Genomic DNA, 6,000 nt, shown 5'->3' with positions numbered 1-6,000 from the left:
GAGAGAGAGAGAAAGTCCCAAGCGGACTCCATGCTGCCATCACAGAGCCCAATGTGGGCTCAAACTTACAAACTGTGAGATCATAACCCGAACTGAAATCATGAGTTGGACACGTAACTGACTGAGCCACACAGGCATGCCTCTCTTCTTTTAAAATGTGGCCATAAGGGAAACATGGGTGGCTCAGTCTGCTAAGCATCTGACTCTTGATTGCAGCTTGGGTCTTGATCTCAGGGTTCCTGAGATTGAACCCTGCATTGCACTCCACACTGACAGTGCAGAGCCTGCATGGGAGTCTCTTTCTCCCTTTCTCTCTGCCCTTACCCTGTCCTCAAAAATATATGTTAACTTAAAAAATTTTTAACAAGGCCATAAAATCTCCTTTAAGGATATCAAAGCAGTACATGTTTTTATTTATTTATTGAACCACTATTTATTCAAATCTTATCAATGGCTTCCTTTCTTATTCAGAATAAGATCTAAAGACTCAACAAGATCTGGCCGTGGCGTATTACACTACTCTTTTTTCTCTCTCAGTTAGTTTATTCCATGATAATTCAGAGCATGTAACTGTTGTGCTGTTAGAGTAAAACTGCTATGTGCCTCTTATTATACAATGTGTTTTCAAGTTCCCATAGGAGAACATGCTTTGCAAGTATGAGTAAGAAAATAAAACCAAAGAAGTATAATTTTTTCTCATGAATATGGCTCATTCAGATATTTGTCTGGTAACATGAAATAGAATATTGAGGAGAAATGTTTTAAAGAAATGTCTGAGAGGGGCACCTGGGCTGCTCAGTTGGTTAAGCATCCAGCTTCGGCTCAGGTCATAATATCACGGTTCCTGGGCTCAAGCCCCATGTCGGGCTCTGTGCCCACAGCTAGCTCAGAGCCTGGAGCCTGCTTCCGATTCTGTCTCTCCCTATCTCTCTGACCCTCCCCTGCTCGCGCTGTCTCTGTCTGTCTCTCAAAAATAAAAAAATAAATTAAAAATAAAAGAAATGTCTGAGAAATATTTCCTTTATTTATTTGCTTTCTATTAAACTTTATTTTCATGGACCTCAAAAGCTTATGACATTAATTTTGGTCAAATTGTTTTCCTTGAAAAATAATGGTTTTAAAAGCTAATAACTTAAAACTGCCACACACAAGGAAAATCAAGCATTTCTCAAAACATTCTCCTTTTCCTTTGAAGATTTTATCATGGGTTCTTATCATTAGCAAATATTTTACTATTAAACATTTGTGGCCAATTGAGATGAACAGCTCTAAAATCGTTCTGCCACAGCTACTTAAGACTGGGGATAGCAGGCAGTGAGGGTAACGGTCATCTGGCATTTTGAACCTTCGGGACAGACTAAGTGACCTTGCTAGCCCCAGTAACATTCTTGTCAACGGTTTTTTTTAAATTTTTAAAAAACTTATTTTTGATATATAGAGAGACAGAGCATGAGAGGGGGAGGGACAGAGAGAGAAGGAGACACAGAACCGGAAGCAGGTTCCAGTCTCTGAGCTGTCAGCACAGAGCCTGATGCGGGGCTTGAACCCACGAACGTGAGATCATGACCTGAGCCGAAGTAGGACGCTTAACCAACTGAGCCACCCAGGCGCCCCTCTTGTCAACTGTTTTGATGACGCCCACAGCCATGGTCCGTCTCATGTCCCAAAGAACAAAACAACTTGAAGGAGGATTGTCAGAAAACCTCAGCTCCTACGGGCTTGCCAGTAGCCATATCAATGATGCAGCATCACGAGATTTCAAGAATTTGGAGCCATCTACTGCCTTCTTCCCAGAAGAGTGATCTATCTTGCAGGCACTGTGAGCTCGGTGACAATCCACACAGGTGTGTGGCCAGCACTGATTTTGCCTGGATGATTCAGAAAAATCACCGGGGTTGTGAAACCAGGTGTTTCCATTAATGGGAAAATTTTGCTCTTACTAGCCATATTGTGACAACAAACACTTTTTGATAGACATGTTCTTGACATGGAAGCCCATGGAAGCCTAAGAAGAAATTCAGTCAAAGTTTATGGTATATTTCAACCACTTTAGTTGTAACGTCGATTGGTGTAAAGATGACCACCATGCTAGGCTGGAGAATGCCAATCTCAACTTGGTCCACAGGGATAGTACCAGTGCCACCAATTTTGTAGATGTCCTAGAGGGGCAGGTGCAAGGATTTGTCATTGGATAAATTGGGGACAGGATACAATCCAGAGCTTTAAACAGCATGATTTCACTGGCACTGCTGTATGTACGGTGATTTTCCATCTCTTAAGCCAAGGTATGTTAACACTTCACTCTAGCATGTTGTCACAACTCCAGCCAGAAATTGGCAGAAATACTACTGGGCTGGGGTAGCTGGTTTTCTTAAATCAGTGCTGACTTCCTTAAGGATTTTCTTGTATCTCTTTTCATGATAGGGTGTTTCAAAGAAATGTATTTTGTTAACACAAAAAATTAGTTCTTTCACACCCAATGTGAAAGCCAGAAGGGCATGCTCACAGCTCTGTATATTCTTGGAGATAGTTGCCTCAAATTCATGATGTCACAAAATGGTATGGTTTTCTTCTTTTTAAAGGATGAATAATATTTTATTTTATGTATATATCTTATTTTTTGTAATCCATTTGTCTGTCTTTGGATATTTATGTTATTTTTATATCTTGGCTCTTGTGAACAATGTTGCAAAAAACATGGCAGTGAAGATTTCTCTCCTGAATTCAAATCTTTTGGGGATATACCCAAAAAGTGGGGTTGCTAGATGATGGGTAGTTCTATTTTTAATTTTTTTAAGAAACCTCCATACTGTTTCCCATAGAAGCTACACCATTTTCCGTTTCCACCAACAGTGTAGAAAGTGTTCCAATTGCTCCAAAATCTTACCTCCAGGTGTTGGTGAAATGTAGAGAAGTTAAAATACAATTTGACCATTGCCCACATGGTTAAACACAACTACCATATGATCCAGTAATTCCACTTCATGGTTTATATGCAAACAAATGGAAAACTTGTTTTTTAGCTGATGAATGGATTAAAAAATACATTATATTCATACAGTAGAATTTTATTGAACCATGAAAAGAATTGAGTTCTTAAACATGCCGTAACATGGGTGAATCATAAAAGCATTACGCTAAGTGAAAGAAGTCAATCATAAATAACCACATGTTTCATTTATATGAAATGTTCAGAATAAGTAAAAAATTAACCCAAAAGAGACTAGTTATTTCAAGGGTCTGAGGGACAGGCATGGGGTGATGGGGAGTGGCTGGGAAAGGGTAAACCAATGGGGTTTGTATGTCATTTGTTACCATAATTGAACTTAAGAAAAACTCATGAGTTTACTGTTTTTCTTTTATTTTACAAAATAAGGAATAGTTTAAAACTAGTCTGAAACTATATTACATCAAAATAATTATTATAAAATTATTCCAGTATTATAAAATTTAAGATTCACACATATTTTTGGGGGGGATTATGTTAGGCTCAAAGTTCTATCACTCCAAGATATAATTTTAAATGGTTAACTTCTCCATCTTTATGCCACTGTTTGGTGTCTTGATGTTGTTCAATTAGCTGAAAGAGTTGAAGTAGGTCATTAGAACTTCACTGTGTTATTTGCAAAATGGCTTATGATAACATAAAGTGTAGGGATATTTTTTAAGTTTGATTTGCCAGTATAGCCACTGAAATACTGCTATATTTTAGTAGACATTTTTGAATATCCTCTAAGATTTTAAGAAGTACTCTGATAAGGAGTGAAGTCTCAAATTGACTGAATAATATATTGCATCACTACCTTAAAATGAATATTAAAATTAAAATAGTGAGTTATTAGGGTGACTTTTTTTAAACAAATACCCAAACAAAAGTGAATTATTCCATTTCTTCTGAGCTATTGTATCAATTTTTAATGAAATTTATATGAGATTCTAAAGAAGCCATTATTACATCTTAATTTCTCAAATATTTATATGAATATTTTTTATGCTGTGCTCCTAACTGAAAGAAGAAAAAGAAATAAATTGATTTTTATATAAATCATGTCACTCACCATTCCTTATTTCAAATAACACATTTGATCAAATGATCTTATGATTCTCAAATATGGGATTTACAGTAAGCACATGTCATCAGCTTACAATTAAAAAGTACTTATTCAAGAAAATATTACTTATATACAGAATGCAATATTTGATTAAAAAATAATTCTTCTACTAATAAGGTTGATTACTAGTGGCCTAGATTGCAGATAGCTTTCATATTTTTAGAAGCATATGATAATTTGAGATACTGATTAAAACATTAAAGTTTTCAGTATTACAAAGTGAATGTAAATTGGGCAAATATTACAATTATGAAAACCTTCTGCATCACGAACAAATGATAAAGCATATAATTAGCTAAAATTGATAAAAATATATTTCAGGTACTATGTTACTGTACCTATAGACATATGGAAAATTTTCACTTTCACTTCAGAAAATTATGTTATTAACATAACATTATGAGTGTGTCAGGGGCACCTGGGTGGCTCAGTCAGTTAAGCGTCAGTCTTCGGCTCAGGTCATGATCTCACAGTTTCTAGGTTCTAGCCCCCATCGGGCTTTGTGTTGACAGCTAGCTCAGAGCCTGGAACCTGCTTCAGATTCTGTGTTTCGCTCTCTCTCTGATCCTCTCCTGTTCTTGCTGTCTCTCTCTCTCTCTCAAAAATAAATAAAAAGCATAAAAAAATTATGTGTGTTTAATTGAATTTAATGGCTATATGAATGAGATTTACAATATTGATAAAAATTAAAACATACATCTTATTGTAATTGTTCTTATCAGAGAAGAGAACTATGTAATGTGATTGAGTTAATAGACTATAAATCGTGAGGACAAAAATATGGAATTTTAACCTGACTGTATTCATTCCATGTTCCTTTCTGATCCCTAGATTCTTTATCCACACAATGGAGATAACTGAACTATTTAAGAAAGTATTTAGTATAGTTTGTTCATCTTTAATCACTTAGTAGTAACAGACTACAAACTTGGGTGAATTATAATGCAAACAGAAGTCAATTTTTATGTTGCGAGATATTAAAAATACATGGATTATACAGTATCTTTCAAATTTAGACTGATAACCCAGATTATTGGCAAAAATTGATGTGGAAGAAACTCATCTATTTCTAAGATGAACTGTGTCATCACTACTGACTCTGATTAATGAGAAATGCTGTACTTTACCTAACTGCCTAATATTTTAGGGAAATTATATGATACTGGTATGGCTTTTGGCATAAAATTTGAATGTTAAGCACAATGCGTGCCCCCCCCCCCGCATCCCGCTCTGTGCCAGGTGGATTGTCTTTGATTATCAAAAGGTAATTTAGGTGGATAGATTTATGACTTTAAGATCAAAGTTTACCTGGTTTGGAATAACTGGAAAATGACTGACTCATACTTAACAAAAATTACAGCATTCAGGAGGACCTGCCTGTTACAGATGAAGGATATATTTGAAGCTTTGCATACAATGATCTAGAAGCGTTAGGAGGGAAGTGCTTACATCACTCTTCTGTGCGATATACTTCAAGTATTTATAGCAAACTCTAGCTATTGATGTTGCAAATTGGTTCTAAAAGTGTCTCTTCACTTTTTCAAATTGATGACACACTCAAGCCTCAGATTCTTGAAAATTATTGGAAGGAAAACTCAGCTCCCATCCATTTTGCCTGCAGGATGCGTTAAGGCAATGTTTCCTCTATGTCATGATTGAAAATCCTCTTTGTAGACTTGTGCTATTACGACTTTGTGAAAGCTCTCATAGAAGGGTTTTAGAATTCCTTTGATTTCATTTTCAAGGGTAAGTTCTAGACAAATACTTTGAAAACTTGTAATGTAAAATATCTCTTTGCTTACTTCAAAAGAAATGAGTGGATTATATGGATCATTATCCCTTTATTTCCATCCGTATCCAGTGATGGAGATTGCTTCTCCGTTTCTAG

The 6,000-nt window shown here is 35.9% G+C and overlaps 1 pseudogene; it reads left to right on the top strand.

Moving 5' to 3' along the window:
• The first annotated feature begins 1,631 nt into the window (after positions 1–1,631).
• The window catches only part of LOC115277365, a 124,509-nt pseudogene continuing 120,140 nt past the window's right edge, over positions 1,632–6,000 (top strand).

This window comes from Suricata suricatta, chromosome 14 (assembly GCF_006229205.1).
Source record: "Suricata suricatta isolate VVHF042 chromosome 14, meerkat_22Aug2017_6uvM2_HiC, whole genome shotgun sequence".
NCBI lineage: Eukaryota > Metazoa > Chordata > Mammalia > Carnivora > Herpestidae > Suricata > Suricata suricatta.
Note: the sequence above shows the minus strand (reverse complement) of the source record. Positions and strands in the feature narration are given on the sequence as shown.